Consider the following 17,747-nt stretch of genomic DNA (forward strand, 5'->3'; position numbering starts at 1 on the left):
GTCCATAGTGTTCCTATCATCTAGTTTGAACAGTTCTGTAAACAATGTACTTCCAGAGTGCAACCAAACGTGATTTTAAACCTTGTTTATGGAAAAGTGTTTATTTCTGTATTTCAATGCTGCAACTTGCTGAAAATTGTCCACAGTGATCCTATCAATCTAGTTTGAACAGTTCTGTAAACAATGTACTTCCAGAGTACAACCAAACATGATTTTAAACCTTGTTTATGGAAAAGTGTTTATTTCTGTAGTTCAATAGTGCAATTTGCTGAAAATGGTCCATAGTGTTCCAATTTTTTAGTTTGAACAGTTCTGTAAACAATGTACTTCCAGAGTACAACCAAACGTGATTTAGACCTTGTTATGGAAAAGTGTTTATTTCTGTAGTTCAATTGCTGCAACTTGCTGAAAATGGTACACAGTGTCCCTATCATCTAGTTTGAACAGTTATGTTTAAAACATTGTATCCGGAGTGCATCAAACATGATTTAGACCTTGTTTATGGAAAAGTGTTTATTTCTGTATTTCAATGCTGCAACTTGCTGAAAATGGTCCATAGTGTTCCTATCATCTAGTTTGAACAGTTCTGTAAACAATGTACTTCCAGAGTGCAACCAAACATGATTTTAGACCTTGTTTATGGAAAAGTGTTTATTTCTGGAGTTCAATGCTGCAACTTGCTGAAAATTGTCCACAGTGTCCCTATCATCTAGTTTGAACAGTTATGTTTAAAACATTGTATCCGGAGTGCATCAAACATGATTTAGACCTTGTTTATGGAAAAGTGTTTATTTCTGTATTTCAATGCTGCAACTTGCTGAAAATTGTCCACAGTGTTCCTATCAATCTAGTTTGAACAGTTCTGTAAACAATGTACTTCCAGAGTGCAACCAAACATGATTTTAGACCTTGTTTATTGAAAAGTGTTTATTTCTGGAGTTCAATGCTGCAACTTGCTGAAAATTGTCCATAGTGTTCCTATCATCTAGTTTGAACAGTTCTGTAAACAATGTACTTCCAGAGTACAACCAAACATGATTTTAAACCTTGTTTATGGAAAAGTGGTTATTTCTGTAGTTCAATTGCTGCAACTTGCTGAAAATTGTCCATAGTGTTCCTATCATCTAGTTTGAACAGTTCTGTAAACAATGTACTTCCAGAGTGCAACCAAACGTGATTTAGACCTTGTTATGGAAAAGTGTTTATTTCTGTATTTCAATGCTGCAACTTGCTGAAAATGGTCCACAGTGTCCCTATCATCTAGTTTGAACAGTTATGTTTAAAACATTGTATCCGGAGTGCATCAAACATGATTTAGACCTTGTTTATGGAAAAGTGTTTATTTCTGTATTTCAATGCTGCAACTTGCTGAAAATTGTCCACAGTGTTCCTATCAATCTAGTTTGAACAGTTCTGTAAACAATGTACTTCCAGAGTGCAACAAAACATGATTTTAGACCTTGTTTATGGAAAAGTGTTTATTTCCTTATTTCAATGCTGCAACTTGCTGAAAATTGTCCACAGTGATCCTATCAATCTAGTTTGAACAGTTCTGTAAACAATGTACTTCCAGAGTACAACCAAACATGATTTTAAACCTTGTTTATGGAAAAGTGTTTATTTCTGAAGTTCAATGCTGCAATTTGCTGAAAATGGTCCATAGTGTTCCTATCATCTAGTTTGAACAGTTCTGTAAACAATGTACTTCCAGAGTACAACCAAACATGATTTTAAACCTTGTTTATGGAAAAGTGGTTATTTCTGTAGTTCAATTGCTGCAACTTGCTGAAAATTGTCCATAGTGTTCCTATCATCTAGTTTGAACAGTTCTGTAAACAATGTACTTCCAGAGTGCAACCAAACGTGATTTAGACCTTGTTATGGAAAAGTGTTTATTTCTGTATTTCAATGCTGCAACTTGCTGAAAATTGTCCACAGTCTCCCTATCATCTAGTTTGAACAGTTATGTTTAAAACATTGTATCCGGAGTGCATCAAACATGATTTATACCTTGTTTATGGAAAAGTGTTTATTTCTGTATTTCAATGCTGCAACTTGCTGAAAATGGTCCATAGTGTTCCTATCATCTAGTTTGAACAGTTCTGTAAACAATGTACTTCCAGAGTACAACCAAACATGATTTTAAACCTTGTTTATGGAAAAGTGTTTATTTCTGTAGTTCAATAGTGCAATTTGCTGAAAATGGTCCATAGTGTTCCAATTTTTTAGTTTGAACAGTTCTGTAAACAATGTACTTCCAGAGTACAACCAAACGTGATTTAGACCTTGTTATGGAAAAGTGTTTATTTCTGTAGTTCAATTGCTGCAACTTGCTGAAAATGGTACACAGTGTCCCTATCATCTAGTTTGAACAGTTATGTTTAAAACATTGTATCCGGAGTGCATCAAACATGATTTAGACCTTGTTTATGGAAAAGTGTTTATTTCTGTATTTCAATGCTGCAACTTGCTGAAAATGGTCCATAGTGTTCCTATCATCTAGTTTGAACAGTTCTGTAAACAATGTACTTCCAGAGTGCAACCAAACATGATTTTAGACCTTGTTTATGGAAAAGTGTTTATTTCTGGAGTTCAATGCTGCAACTTGCTGAAAATTGTCCACAGTGTCCCTATCATCTAGTTTGAACAGTTATGTTTAAAACATTGTATCCGGAGTGCATCAAACATGATTTAGACCTTGTTTATGGAAAAGTGTTTATTTCTGTATTTCAATGCTGCAACTTGCTGAAAATTGTCCACAGTGTTCCTATCAATCTAGTTTGAACAGTTCTGTAAACAATGTACTTCCAGAGTGCAACCAAACATGATTTTAGACCTTGTTTATTGAAAAGTGTTTATTTCTGGAGTTCAATGCTGCAACTTGCTGAAAATTGTCCATAGTGTTCCTATCATCTAGTTTGAACAGTTCTGTAAACAATGTACTTCCAGAGTACAACCAAACATGATTTTAAACCTTGTTTATGGAAAAGTGGTTATTTCTGTAGTTCAATTGCTGCAACTTGCTGAAAATTGTCCATAGTGTTCCTATCATCTAGTTTGAACAGTTCTGTAAACAATGTACTTCCTGAGTACAACCAAACATGATTTTAAACCTTGTTTATGGAAAAGTGGTTATTTCTGTAGTTCAATTGCTGCAACTTGCTGAAAATTGTCCATAGTGTTCCTATCATCTAGTTTGAACAGTTCTGTAAACAATGTACTTCCAGAGTGCAACCAAACGTGATTTAGACCTTGTTATGGAAAAGTGTTTATTTCTGTATTTCAATGCTGCAACTTGCTGAAAATGGTCCACAGTGTCCCTATCATCTAGTTTGAACAGTTATGTTTAAAACATTGTATCCGGAGTGCATCAAACATGATTTAGACCTTGTTTATGGAAAAGTGTTTATTTCTGTATTTCAATGCTGCAACTTGCTGAAAATTGTCCACAGTGTTCCTATCAATCTAGTTTGAACAGTTCTGTAAACAATGTACTTCCAGAGTGCAACAAAACATGATTTTAGACCTTGTTTATGGAAAAGTGTTTATTTCCTTATTTCAATGCTGCAACTTGCTGAAAATTGTCCACAGTGATCCTATCAATCTAGTTTGAACAGTTCTGTAAACAATGTACTTCCAGAGTACAACCAAACATGATTTTAAACCTTGTTTATGGAAAAGTGTTTATTTCTGAAGTTCAATGCTGCAATTTGCTGAAAATGGTCCATAGTGTTCCTATCATCTAGTTTGAACAGTTCTGTAAACAATGTACTTCCAGAGTACAACCAAACATGATTTTAAACCTTGTTTATGGAAAAGTGGTTATTTCTGTAGTTCAATTGCTGCAACTTGCTGAAAATTGTCCATAGTGTTCCTATCATCTAGTTTGAACAGTTCTGTAAACAATGTACTTCCAGAGTGCAACCAAACGTGATTTAGACCTTGTTATGGAAAAGTGTTTATTTCTGTATTTCAATGCTGCAACTTGCTGAAAATTGTCCACAGTCTCCCTATCATCTAGTTTGAACAGTTATGTTTAAAACATTGTATCCGGAGTGCATCAAACATGATTTAGACCTTGTTTATGGAAAAGTGTTTATTTCTGTATTTCAATGCTGCAACTTGCTGAAAATTGTCCACAGTGTTCCTATCAATCTAGTTTGAACAGTTCTGTAAACAATGTACTTCCAGAGTAAAACCAAACATGATTTTAAACCTTGTTTATGGAAAAGTGTTTATTTCTGTAGTTCAATGCTGCAATTTGCTGAAAATGGTCCATAATGTTCCTATCATCTAGTTTGAACAGTTCCGTAAACAATGTACTTCCAGAGTACAACCAAACATGATTTTAAACCTTGTTTATGGAAAAGTGGTTATTTCTGTAGTTCAATTGCTGCAACTTGCTGAAAATTGTCCATAGTGTTCCTATCATCTAGTTTGAACAGTTCTGTAAAAAATATTGTATCCAGAGTGCATCAAACATAATTGTAGACCTTGTTTATGGAAAAGTGTTTATTTCTGTAGTTCAATTGCTGCAACTTGCTGAAAATTGTCCATATAGTGTTCCTATCATCTAGTTTGAACAGTTCTGTAAACAATGTACTTCCAGAGAACAACCAAACATGATTTTAAACCTTGTTTATGGAAAAGTGGTTATTTCTGTAGTTCAATTGCTGCAACTTGCTGAAAATTGTCCATAGTGTTCCTATCATCTAGTTTGAACAGTTCTGTAAAAAACATTGTATCCAGAGTGCATCAAACATAATTGTAGACTTTGTTTATGGAAAAGTGTTTATTTCTGTAGTTCAATTGCTGCAACTTGCTGAAAATTGTCCATATAGTGTTCCTATCATCTAGTTTGAACAGTTATGTAAACAATGTACTTCCAGAGTGCAACCAAACGTGATTTTAAACCTTGTTTATGGAAAAGTGTTTATTTCTGTATTTCAATGCTGCAATTTGCTGAAAATGGTCCATAGTGTTCCTATCATCTAGTTTGAACAGTTCTGTAAACAATGTACTTCCAGAGTGCAACCAAACATGATTTTAGACCTTGTTTATGGAAAAATTGTTATTTCTGTAGTTCAGTTGCTGCAACTTGCTGAAAATGGTCCACAGTGTCCCTATCATCTAGTTTGAACAGTTATGTTTAAAACATTGTATCCGGAGTGCATCAAACGTGATTTAGACCTTGTTTATGGAAAAGTGTTTATTTCTGTATTTCAATGCTGCAACTTGCTGAAAATTGTCCATAAGTGTTCCTATCATCTAGTTTGAACAGTTCTGTAAACAATGTACTTCCAGAGTACAACCAAACATGATTTAGACCTTGTTATAGAAAAGTGTTTATTTCTGTAGTTCAATGCTGCAACTTGCTGAAAATTGTCCACAGTGTCCCTATCATCTAGTTTGAACAGTTCTGTAAAAAACATTGTATCCAAAGTGCATCAAACATAATTTTATACCTTGTTCATGGAAAAATTGTTATTTCTGCAGTTCAATTGCTGCAACTTGCTGAAAATGGTCCACAGTGTCCCTATCATCTAGTTGCAACAGTTATGTTTAAAACATTGTATCCGGAGTGCATCAACCATGATTTAGACCTTGTTTATGGAAAAGTGTTTATTTCTGTATTTCAATGCTGCAACGTGCTGAAAATTGTCCACAGTGTTCCTATCAATCTAGTTTGAACAGTTCTGTAAACAATGTACTTCCAGAGTGCAACCAAACATGATTTTAGACCTTGTTTATGGAAAAGTGTTTATTTCTGTATTTCAATGCTGCAACTTGCTGAAAATTGTCCATAGTGTTCCTATCATCTAGTTTGAACAGTTCTGTAAACAATGTACTTCCAGAGTGCAACCAAACATGATTTAGACCTTGTTATGGAAAAGTGTTTATTTCTGTAGTTCAATGCTGCAACTTGCTGAAAATTGTCCACAGTGTCCCTATCATCTAGTTTGAACAGTTATGTTTAAAACATTGTATCCGGAGTGCATCAAAGATGATTTAGACCTTGTTTATGGAAAAGTGTTTATTTCTGGATTTCAATGCTGCAACTTGCTGAAAATGGTCCATAGTGTTCCAATCATCTGGTTTGAACAGTTCTGTAAACAATGTACTTCCAGAGTACAACCAAACGTGATTTAGACCTTGTTTATGGAAAAGTGTTTATTTCTGTATTTCAATTGCTGCAACTTGCTGAAAATGGTCCACAGTGTCCCTATCATCTAGTTGCAACAGTTACGTTTAAAACATTGTATCCGGAGTGCATCAACCATGATTTAGACCTTGTTTATGGAAAAGTGTTTATTTCTGTATTTCAATGCTGCAACGTGCTGAAAATTGTCCACAGTGTTCCTATCAATCTAGTTTGAACAGTTCTGTAAACAATGTACTTCCAGAGTGCAACCAAACATGAATTTAGACCTTGTTTATGGAAAAGTGTTTATTTCTGTATTTCAATGCTGCAACTTGCTGAAAATTGTCCATAGTGTTCCTATCATCTAGTTTGAACAGTTCTGTAAACAATGTACTTCCAGAGTGGAACCAAACATGATTTAGACCTTGTTATGGAAAAGTGTTTATTTCTGTAGTTCAATGCTGCAACTTGCTGAAAATTGTCCACAGTGTCCCTATCATCTAGTTTGAACAGTTATGTTTAAAACATTGTATCCGGAGTGCATCAAAGATGATTTAGACCTTGTTTATGGAAAAGTGTTTATTTCTGTATTTCAATGCTGCAACTTGCTGAAAATTGTCCACAGTGTCCCTATCATCTAGTTTGAACAGTTATGTTTAAAACATTGTATCCGGAGTGCATCAAACATGATTTATACCTTGTTTATGGAAAAGTGTTTATTTCTGTATTTCAATGCTGCAACTTGCTGAAAATGGTCCATAGTGTTCCTATCATCTAGTTTGAACAGTTCTGTAAACAATGTACTTCCAGAGTGCAACCAAACATGATTTTAGACCTTGTTTATGGAAAAGTGTTTATTTCTTGAGTTCAATGCTGCAACTTGCTGAAAATTGTCCACAGTGTCCCTATCATCTAGTTTGAACAGTTCTGTAAACAATGTACTTCCAGAGTGCAACCAAAAGTGATTTAGACCTTGTTATGGAAAAGTGTTTATTTCTGTAGTTCAATTGCTGCAACTTGCTGAAAATGGTACACAGTGTCCCTATCATCTAGTTTGAACAGTTCTGTAAACAATGTACTTCCAGAGTGCAACCAAAAGTGATTTAGACCTTGTTATGGAAAAGTGTTTATTTCTGTAGTTCAATTGCTGCAACTTGCTGAAAATGGTACACAGTGTCCCTATCATCTAGTTTGAACAGTTATGTTTAAAACATTGTATCCGGAGTGCATCAAACATGATTTAGACCTTGTTTATGGAAAAGTGTTTATTTCTGTTCTTCAATGCTGCAACTTGATGAAAATTATCCACAGTGTTCCTATCAATCTAGTTTGAAAATGGTCCATAGTGTTCCAATCATCTAGTTTGAACAGTTCTGTAAACAATGTACTTCCAGAGTACAACCAAACGTGATTTAGACCTTGTTATGGAAAAGTGTTTATTTCTGTAGTTCAATTGCTGCAACTTGCTGAAAATGGTACACAGTGTCCCTATCATCTAGTTTGAACAGTTATGTTTAAAACATTGTATCCGGAGTGCATCAAACATGATTTAGACCTTGTTTATGGAAAAGTGTTTATTTCTGTATTTCAATGCTGCAACTTGCTGAAAATGGTCCATAGTGTTCATATCATGTAGTTTGAACAATTCTGTAAACAATGTACTTCCAGAGTACAACCAAACATGATTTTAAACCTTGTTTATGGAAAAGTGTTTATTTCTGTAGTTCAATGCTGCAATTTGCTGAAAATGGTCCATAGTGTTCCTATCATCTAGTTTGAACAGTTCTGTAAACAATGTACTTCCAGAGTGCAACCAAACATGATTTTAGACCTTGTTTATGGAAAAATTGTTATTTCTGTAGTTCAGTTGCTGCAACTTGCTGAAAATGGTCCACAGTGTCCCTATCATCTAGTTTGAACAGTTATGTTTAAAACATTGTATCCGGAGTGCATCAAACATGATTTAGACCTTGTTTATGGAAAAGTGTGTCTTTCTGTATTTCAATGCTGCAACTTGCTGAAAATTGTCCATAAGTGTTCCTATCATCTAGTTTGAACAGTTCTGTAAACAATGTACTTCCAGAGTACAACCAAACATGATTTAGACCTTGTTATGGAAAAGTGTTTATTTCTGTAGTTCAATGCTGCAACTTGCTGAAAATTGTCCACAGTGTCCCTATCATCTAGTTTGAACAGTTATGTTTAAAACATTGTATCCGGAGTGCATCAAACATGATTTATACCTTGTTTATGGAAAAGTGTTTATTTCTGTATTTCAATGCTGCAACTTGCTGAAAATGGTCCACAGTGTCCCTATCATCTAGTTTGAACAGTTATGTTTAAAACATTGTATCCGGAGTGCATCAAACATGATTTATATACTTGTTTATGGAAAAGTGTTTATTTCTGTATTTCAATGCTGCAACTTGCTGAAAATGGTCCATAGTGTTCCTATCATCTAGTTTGAACAGTTCTGTAAACAATGTACTTCCAGAGTGCAACCAAACATGATTTTAGACCTTGTTTATGGAAAAGTGTTTATTTCTGGAGTTCAATGCTGCAACTTGCTGAAAATTGTCCATAAGTGTCCCTATCATCTAGTTTGAACAGTTATGTTTAAAACATTGTATCCGGAGTGCATCAAACATGATTTAGACCTTGTTTATGGAAAAGTGTTTATTTCTGGAGTTCAATGCTGCAACTTGCTGAAAATGGTCCATAGTGTTCCTATCATCTAGTTTGAACAATTATGTTTAAAACTGTGACAATACAGAGGCGGATGCAAGATGCAAGCAACGATGGTTTAATGAATACAGTTTACAGCAGCAACAGGACAGACTGACTCTACTCAGACGGAATCCAACCCAGGGACTAGGGCGCATCTTCCGATGATAGCGTGCTGAGAAATCCAGGGGAGTGTGTCCGGATGTGTAGGAGGGAGCACAGCAGATAATCCACACAAGGGCGATGAGAGATGAGTACGGACACACGACACAAACTCAGAGAAGTAACAACGATCTGACAACAAGAAACACTGGTTACAGAACATATAAAGGGAAGATAAGTGATTCCAGCTGGCACAGACAATCAGGCTGAGATTGGGAACCACGCCCACACAAACACGGGAGAGAGAGAGAGAGAGAGAGAGAGAGAGAGAGAGAGAAAGAGAGAGGGAGGCAGTGGATTCATGAACCGTGACAATACCCCCCCCCTAGGAACGCCTCTTGGCGTTCCCAGGCGAATTTACCTGTCGATTGAAATCATCGATAAGGGAGTGATCCAGAATGTCCCTAGCAGGTACCCAACTTCTCTCCTCCGGGCCGTAACCCTCCCAGTCCACCAGGTACTGGAATCCGCGTCCCCTCCTTCTAGAGTCCAAAATACGATTGACAGAAAAGGTGGGTTCCCCATCAACAAGTCGTGGCGGCGGGGGAACCGGGACCGGCGGGTTAATGCGTGCCTGAAACACAGGTTTTATTTTAGACACATGAAAGGTAGGATGAATTCTCCTATACGCCGGAGGAAGCTTGAGCCGGACCGCCACCGGACTAATGATCCTGGTGACTTTGAACGGGCCGATAAATTTGGGGGCAAGCTTGTTCGAAACGGATCGGAGTGGAATGTTCTTAGTAGAAAGCCACACTCTTTGGCCAACGACGTATACCGGAGGCTTCGACCGGTGGCGATCGGCCTTAGCCTTGGTGCGCGCCCCCACCCGGAGAAGAGTCTCACGGGCTCTGCTCCATGCGTGACGGCACCTCTGGATGAAAGCGTGAGCGGAGGGAACAGTGACCTCGGACTCCGTACTGGGAAAGATAGGTGGCTGGTAACCTAAACTACACTCAAACGGAGAGAGACCCGTGGCTGCCACTGGCAACGAATTGTGAGCGTACTCAACCATAGAGAGTTGTTGACTCCAGGAAGAGGGATTCTTAGAAACCAAACATCGCAACACTCTCTCCAAATCTTGGTTGGCCCTCTCCGTTTGACCGTTGCTCTGGGGATGAAACCCTGAAGACAGGCTGACACTCGCTCCCAGTAACCTACAAAACTCTTGCCAAAACTTGGACACAAATTGGGGCCCCCTGTCAGAAACTACGTCCATCGGCAGGCCATGTAAGCGAAAGACGTGATCCACGACAGTTACCGCTGTCTCCTTGGCAGATGGTAATTTAGGCAAGGGAATAAAATGAGCCGCCTTCGAGAACCGGTCCACCACGGTCAAAACAACCGTCTTGCCCTGGGAGGGCGGGAGGGCGGTAACAAAATCTAGCGCGATGTGGGACCAGGGTCTCGAAGGGACCGATAGCGGTTGGAGTAACCCATCTGGGGGTCGATTAGAAGTCTTCCCAGTGGCACAAACCGAGCAAGCCAAGACAAAACTGTGAATGTCACGAGCCATCAGTGGCCACCAAAAGCGTTGCTTAACCAAAAAGCTAGTGCGGCTGACTCCTGGATGACACGCTACGTTGGAGCAATGTCCCCACCGAATAACATCGGACCGACACCCCTCCGGCACAAACAACCGATTAGGCGGGCAACCGGGCGGAGGCGTTACCCCTTCTAAGGCCGTTTTGACCCTCGATTCAACCTCCCATGTGAGTGTGGAGACCACTAGGGTCCCGGGTAGGATGCACTCGGGAGTGGATGGGCGTTCGGAATGGTCAAAAATGCGAGAAAGGGAATCGGGTTTGACATTCTTGGAACCCGGGCGATACGAGAGAGAGAAGTCAAAACGTCCGAAAAAGAGTGCCCACCGCGCCTGCCTGGAGTTGAGTCGCTTGGCGGTTCTGATATATTCTAAATTCTTGTGATCGGTCCAAACTATAAAAGGTACCCCCGAACCCTCTAACCAATGGCGCCACTCCTCCAGTGCTAACTTCACTGCCAACAACTCTCTGTTGCCAATGTCGTAGTTGCGTTCCGCAGGTGATAACCGATGGGAAAGGAACGCGCAAGGGTGCATCTTGTCGTCAGAAGAGGAACGTTGGGAAAGTACCGCACCTACCCCCACCTCTGAAGCGTCCACCTCCACCACGAACTGACGCGAGGGATCGGGAGCAATGAGGATGGGAGCCGAAACAAAGCGGCTCTTGAGTTTGGTGAATGCAGCCTCGGCTGTATCGGACCACCTGAACGTCACTCTGGGGGAGGTTAAGGCGGTAAGAGGAGCGACTATCTGGCTAAAGTTGCGAACGAAACGCCGGTAGAAATTGGCGAATCCCAGAAACCTCTGTATGGCCTTACGGGAATCTGGGCTTGGCCAATCCACCACAGCCTTAACCTTGTCAGGATCCATGCGAATACCTTCAGTCGAGACGATGTAACCTAGGAATGGAACGGATTGTGCATGAAAAATGCATTTCTCCGCCTTGACAAAAAGTCCATTCTCCAACAACCTCTGAAGCACTCGTCTGACGTGCTGAACGTGTTCCTGGAGAGAAGAAGAAAAAATCAGTATGTCATCCAGGTAAACATATATGAACTGATCAATCATATCTCTCAGCACGTCATTGACGAGTGCCTGGAAAACCGCTGGGGAGTTGGATAGCCCAAAAGGCATGACCAAATATTCGAAGTGCCCTCTGGGGGTGTTAAACGCGGTCTTCCATTCGTCCCCCCCCCCTTATGCGAACCAAATGATATGCATTCCGTAAATCCAACTTAGTGAACACGGATGCTCCCTGTAACCTTTCAAAGGCTGAGGACATCAACGGTAAGGGATAGGTATTCTTCACTGTGATGTTATTCAACCCACGGTAATCAATGCAAGGACGCAGAGAACCGTCCTTCTTCCCCACAAAGAAGAACCCGGCCCCCGCTGGAGAAGAGGAAGGATGAATGAATCCAGATGCCAGAGAATCAGAGATGTATCTCTCCATAGCCTCCCTCTCAGGAACAGAGAGTGAATATAACTTGCCTTTAGGCGGAGACTCACCTGGCAATAATTCTATTGCACAGTCATAGGGACGATGCGGAGGAAGAGAAGCAGCACGGGACTTACTGAACACCTCCTTCAGGTCGAGGTATTCAACGGGCACGTTAGACAAATCCACTGCCTCCTCTAGAAACACAGAATCAGACACAGACGAACAAGCAGACACCAAACAGGACTCAAGGCACTTGTTACTCCACATGGATATAGAGTTATGACCCCAGTCAACTCTGGGGTTGTGTTGGGTGAGCCAAGGGTGGCCGAGAACTAATGGTGCAATGGGTGAGTCCATGAGTAGAAATGATAGTGTCTCAGTGTGATTGCCAGAAGTGATGAGTGTGATAGGTTCAGTGGTGTGAGAAATGTTAGGGAGTTCTTGACCATTGAGAGCGTTGACGGATATCTTGTGCGAGAGTGAGGTGATAGGAATCTGGAGTTTGTGAGCGAGCTTGAAGTCCATGAAATTACCCTCTGCTCCTGAATCCAGTAAGGCTTGGGTGTCGTGCGTGTGGGTGGCCCATCTTAGTCTTACCGGGAGGAGAGTAGATGATGAGGTCTTCTCTGTGGTGACACCACCCGATAGTAGCCTCAAGCTTACTACCGGGCCTGATCTTTTACCGGGCAGGAGTGGATAAAGTGGCCCGCTCTACCACAGTAGAGACAGAGTCCTTGGGATCTCCGCCTCTCCCTCTCTTCCCGGGAGAGGCGAGCTCTCCCCAGCTGCATGGGTTCGTGAGCGGAGGCTGAACTGGCCGTGTTCCCGCCGCTGGCATGCCAGCCCTCCGTGTCGTTATACGGTCTGTTAGGGCATGCTCGGTGGCCAATACGACTCAGACGAGCGTCGACCCTCAAGGCTAGTTCCACTAGTCCATTTAAATTCCTGGGAAGGTCCAGAACATAAATCTCCTTCTGGATCCGGTCCTCCAGCCCATGCAGGAACATGTCCCACTGCGCCTCCTCGTTCCACTGACACTCTGCGGCCAGAGTGCGGAATTGGATGGAGTATTCCGATACTGAACGGTCTCCTTGGCGAAGGTCAGCGAGTAGTCTGGCCGCCTCCCTACCCGCCACGGCCCGATCGAAGACCCTTCTCATCTCCTCGGAGAGTGTCTGGAAAGAGGTGCAGCATGGGTCCTGGTTCGCCCACACCGCCGTTCCCCAAAGAGCCGCTTTGCCTGATAGCAGTGTGAGTACGAATGCTACCTTAGACTGTTCACGGTTGAAGGTCCGTGGCTGCAATGAGAATTGCATGGAACATCTCGTAAGAAAAGCTCTGCAATAGTCAGGATCACCTGAATAACCCTCTGGTGTCGGTAGCCGTGGCTCTAGCTGGGAATCCGGCTCTGGCGGGGCGGGTTGAACTGCCGGTGTAGGTGGCGCAGCGAGACCCCTCAGATGTTGTAATTGTTGGGTCAGCTGGGATACCTGCGTCACAAGGCCTTGTACTGCCTGACCTGTGCTGGAGATGTTCTCCTCTTGTTGATCCATTCTCGTGATACTGCGGGAAATGAATTCGGTCAGACTCGTTGAACTCGCTGCATCCATGGTCTGGTCAGATCGTTCTGTGACAATACAGAGGCGGATGCAAGATGCAAGCAACGATGGTTTAATGAATACAGTTTACAGCAGCAACAGGACAGACTGACTCTACTCAGACGGAATCCAACCCAGGGACTAGGGCGCATCTTCCGATGATAGCGTGCTGAGAAATCCAGGGGAGTGTGTCCGGATGTGTAGGAGGGAGCACAGCAGATAATCCACACAAGGGCGATGAGAGATGAGTACGGACACACGACACAAACTCAGAGAAGTAACAACGATCTGACAACAAGAAACACTGGTTACAGAACATATAAAGGGAAGATAAGTGATTCCAGCTGGCACAGACAATCAGGCTGAGATTGGGAACCACGCCCACACAAACACGGGAGAGAGAGAGAGAGAGAGAGAGAGAGAGAGAGAGAGAAAGAGAGAGGGAGGCAGTGGATTCATGAACCGTGACAATACCCCCCCCCCCTAGGAACGCCTCTTGGCGTTCCCAGGCGAATTTACCTGTCGATTGAAATCATCGATAAGGGAGTGATCCAGAATGTCCCTAGCAGGTACCCAACTTCTCTCCTCCGGGCCGTAACCCTCCCAGTCCACCAGGTACTGGAATCCGCGTCCCCTCCTTCTAGAGTCCAAAATACGATTGACAGAAAAGGTGGGTTCCCCATCAACAAGTCGTGGCGGCGGGGGAACCGGGACCGGCGGGTTAATGCGTGCCTGAAACACAGGTTTTATTTTAGACACATGAAAGGTAGGATGAATTCTCCTATACGCCGGAGGAAGCTTGAGCCGGACCGCCACCGGACTAATGATCCTGGTGACTTTGAACGGGCCGATAAATTTGGGGGCAAGCTTGTTCGAAACGGATCGGAGTGGAATGTTCTTAGTAGAAAGCCACACTCTTTGGCCAACGACGTATACCGGAGGCTTCGACCGGTGGCGATCGGCCTTAGCCTTGGTGCGCGCCCCCACCCGGAGAAGAGTCTCACGGGCTCTGCTCCATGCGTGACGGCACCTCTGGATGAAAGCGTGAGCGGAGGGAACAGTGACCTCGGACTCCGTACTGGGAAAGATAGGTGGCTGGTAACCTAAACTACACTCAAACGGAGAGAGACCCGTGGCTGCCACTGGCAACGAATTGTGAGCGTACTCAACCATAGAGAGTTGTTGACTCCAGGAAGAGGGATTCTTAGAAACCAAACATCACAACACTCTCTCCAAATCTTGGTTGGCCCTCTCCGTTTGACCGTTGCTCTGGGGATGAAACCCTGAAGACAGGCTGACACTCGCTCCCAGTAACCTACAAAACTCTTGCCAAAACTTGGACACAAATTGGGGCCCCCTGTCAGAATCTACGTCCATCGGCAGGCCATGTAAGCGAAAGACGTGATCCACGACAGTTACCGCTGTCTCCTTGGCAGATGGTAATTTAGGCAAGGGAATAAAATGAGCCGCCTTCGAGAACCGGTCCACCACGGTCAAAACAACCGTCTTGCCCTGGGAGGGCGGGAGGGCGGTAACAAAATCTAGCGCGATGTGGGACCAGGGTCTCGAAGGGACCGACAGCGGTTGGAGTAACCCATCTGGGGGTCGATTAGAAGTCTTCCCAGTGGCACAAACCGAGCAAGCCAAGACAAAACTGTGAATGTCACGAGCCATCAGTGGCCACCAAAAGCGTTGCTTAACCAAAAAGCTAGTGCGGCTGACTCCTGGATGACACGCTACGTTGGAGCAATGTCCCCACCGAATAACATCGGACCGACACCCCTCCGGCACAAACAACCGATTAGGCGGGCAACCGGGCGGAGGCGTTACCCCTTCTAAGGCCGTTTTGACCCTCGATTCAACCTCCCATGTGAGTGTGGAGACCACTAGGGTCCCGGGTAGGATGCACTCGGGAGTGGATGGGCGTTCGGAATGGTCAAAAATGCGAGAAAGGGAATCGGGTTTGACATTCTTGGAACCCGGGCGATACGAGAGAGAGAAGTCAAAACGTCCGAAAAAGAGTGCCCACCGCGCCTGCCTGGAGTTGAGTCGCTTGGCGGTTCTGATATATTCTAAATTCTTGTGATCGGTCCAAACTATAAAAGGTACCCCCGAACCCTCTAACCAATGGCGCCACTCCTCCAGTGCTAACTTCACTGCCAACAACTCTCTGTTGCCAATGTCGTAGTTGCGTTCCGCAGGTGATAACCGATGGGAAAGGAACGCGCAAGGGTGCATCTTGTCGTCAGAAGAGGAACGTTGGGAAAGTACCGCACCTACCCCCACCTCTGAAGCGTCCACCTCCACCACGAACTGACGCGAGGGATCGGGAGCAATGAGGATGGGAGCCGAAACAAAGCGGCTCTTGAGTTTGGTGAATGCAGCCTCGGCTGTATCGGACCACCTGAACGTCACTCTGGGGGAGGTTAAGGCGGTAAGAGGAGCGACTATCTGGCTAAAGTTGCGAACGAAACGCCGGTAGAAATTGGCGAATCCCAGAAACCTCTGTAGGGCCTTACGGGAATCTGGGCTTGGCCAATCCACCACAGCCTTAACCTTGTCAGGATCCATGCGAATACCTTCAGTCGAGACGATGTAACCTAGGAATGGAACGGATTGTGCATGAAAAATGCATTTCTCCGCCTTGACAAAAAGTCCATTCTCCAACAACCTCTGAAGCACTCGTCTGACGTGCTGAACGTGTTCCTGGAGAGAAGAAGAAAAAATCAGTATGTCATCCAGGTAAACATATATGAACTGATCAATCATATCTCTCAGCACGTCATTGACGAGTGCCTGGAAAACCGCTGGGGAGTTGGATAGCCCAAAAGGCATGACCAAATATTCGAAGTGCCCTCTGGGGGTGTTAAACGCGGTCTTCCATTCGTCCCCCCCCCTTATGCGAACCAAATGATATGCATTCCGTAAATCCAACTTAGTGAACACGGATGCTCCCTGTAACCTTTCAAAGGCTGAGGACATCAACGGTAAGGGATAGGTATTCTTCACTGTGATGTTATTCAACCCACGGTAATCAATGCAAGGACGCAGAGAACCGTCCTTCTTCCCCACAAAGAAGAACCCGGCCCCCGCTGGAGAAGAGGAAGGACGAATGAATCCAGATGCCAGAGAATCAGAGATGTATCTCTCCATAGCCTCCCTCTCAGGAACAGAGAGTGAATATAACTTGCCTTTAGGCGGAGACTCACCTGGCAATAATTCTATTGCACAGTCATAGGGACGATGCGGAGGAAGAGAAGCAGCACGGGACTTACTGAACACCTCCTTCAGGTCGAGGTATTCAACGGGCACGTTAGACAAATCCACTGCCTCCTCTAGAAACACAGAATCAGACACAGACGAACAAGCAGACACCAAACAGGACTCAAGGCACTTGTTACTCCACATGGATATAGAGTTATGACCCCAGTCAACTCTGGGGTTGTGTTGGGTGAGCCAAGGGTGGCCGAGAACTAATGGTGCAATGGGTGAGTCCATGAGTAGAAATGATAGTGTCTCAGTGTGATTGCCAGAAGTGATGAGTGTGATAGGTTCAGTGGTGTGAGAAATGTTAGGGAGTTCTTGACCATTGAGAGCGTTGACGGATATCTTGTGCGAGAGTGAGGTGATAGGAATCTGGAGTTTGTGAGCGAGCTTGAAGTCCATGAAATTACCCTCTGCTCCTGAATCCAGTAAGGCTTGGGTGTCGTGCGTGTGGGTGGCCCATCTTAGTCTTACCGGGAGGAGAGTAGATGATGAGGTCTTCTCTGTGGTGACACCACCCGATAGTAGCCTCAAGCTTACTACCGGGCCTGATCTTTTACCGGGCAGGAGTGGATAAAGTGGCCCGCTCTACCACAGTAGAGACAGAGTCCTTGGGATCTCCGCCTCTCCCTCTCTTCCCGGGAGAGGCGAGCTCTCCCCAGCTGCATGGGTTCGTGAGCGGAGGCTGAACTGGCCGTGTTCCCGCCGCTGGCATGCCAGCCCTCCGTGTCGTTATACGGTCTGTTAGGGCATGCTCGGTGGCCAATACGACTCAGACGAGCGTCGACCCTCAAGGCTAGTTCCACTAGTCCATTTAAATTCCTGGGAAGGTCCAGAACATAAATCTCCTTCTGGATCCGGTCCTCCAGCCCA

The sequence above is a fragment of the Oncorhynchus kisutch genome, linkage group LG15, assembly GCF_002021735.2.
Source record: "Oncorhynchus kisutch isolate 150728-3 linkage group LG15, Okis_V2, whole genome shotgun sequence".
NCBI classification, from domain to species: Eukaryota; Metazoa; Chordata; class Actinopteri; order Salmoniformes; family Salmonidae; genus Oncorhynchus; species Oncorhynchus kisutch.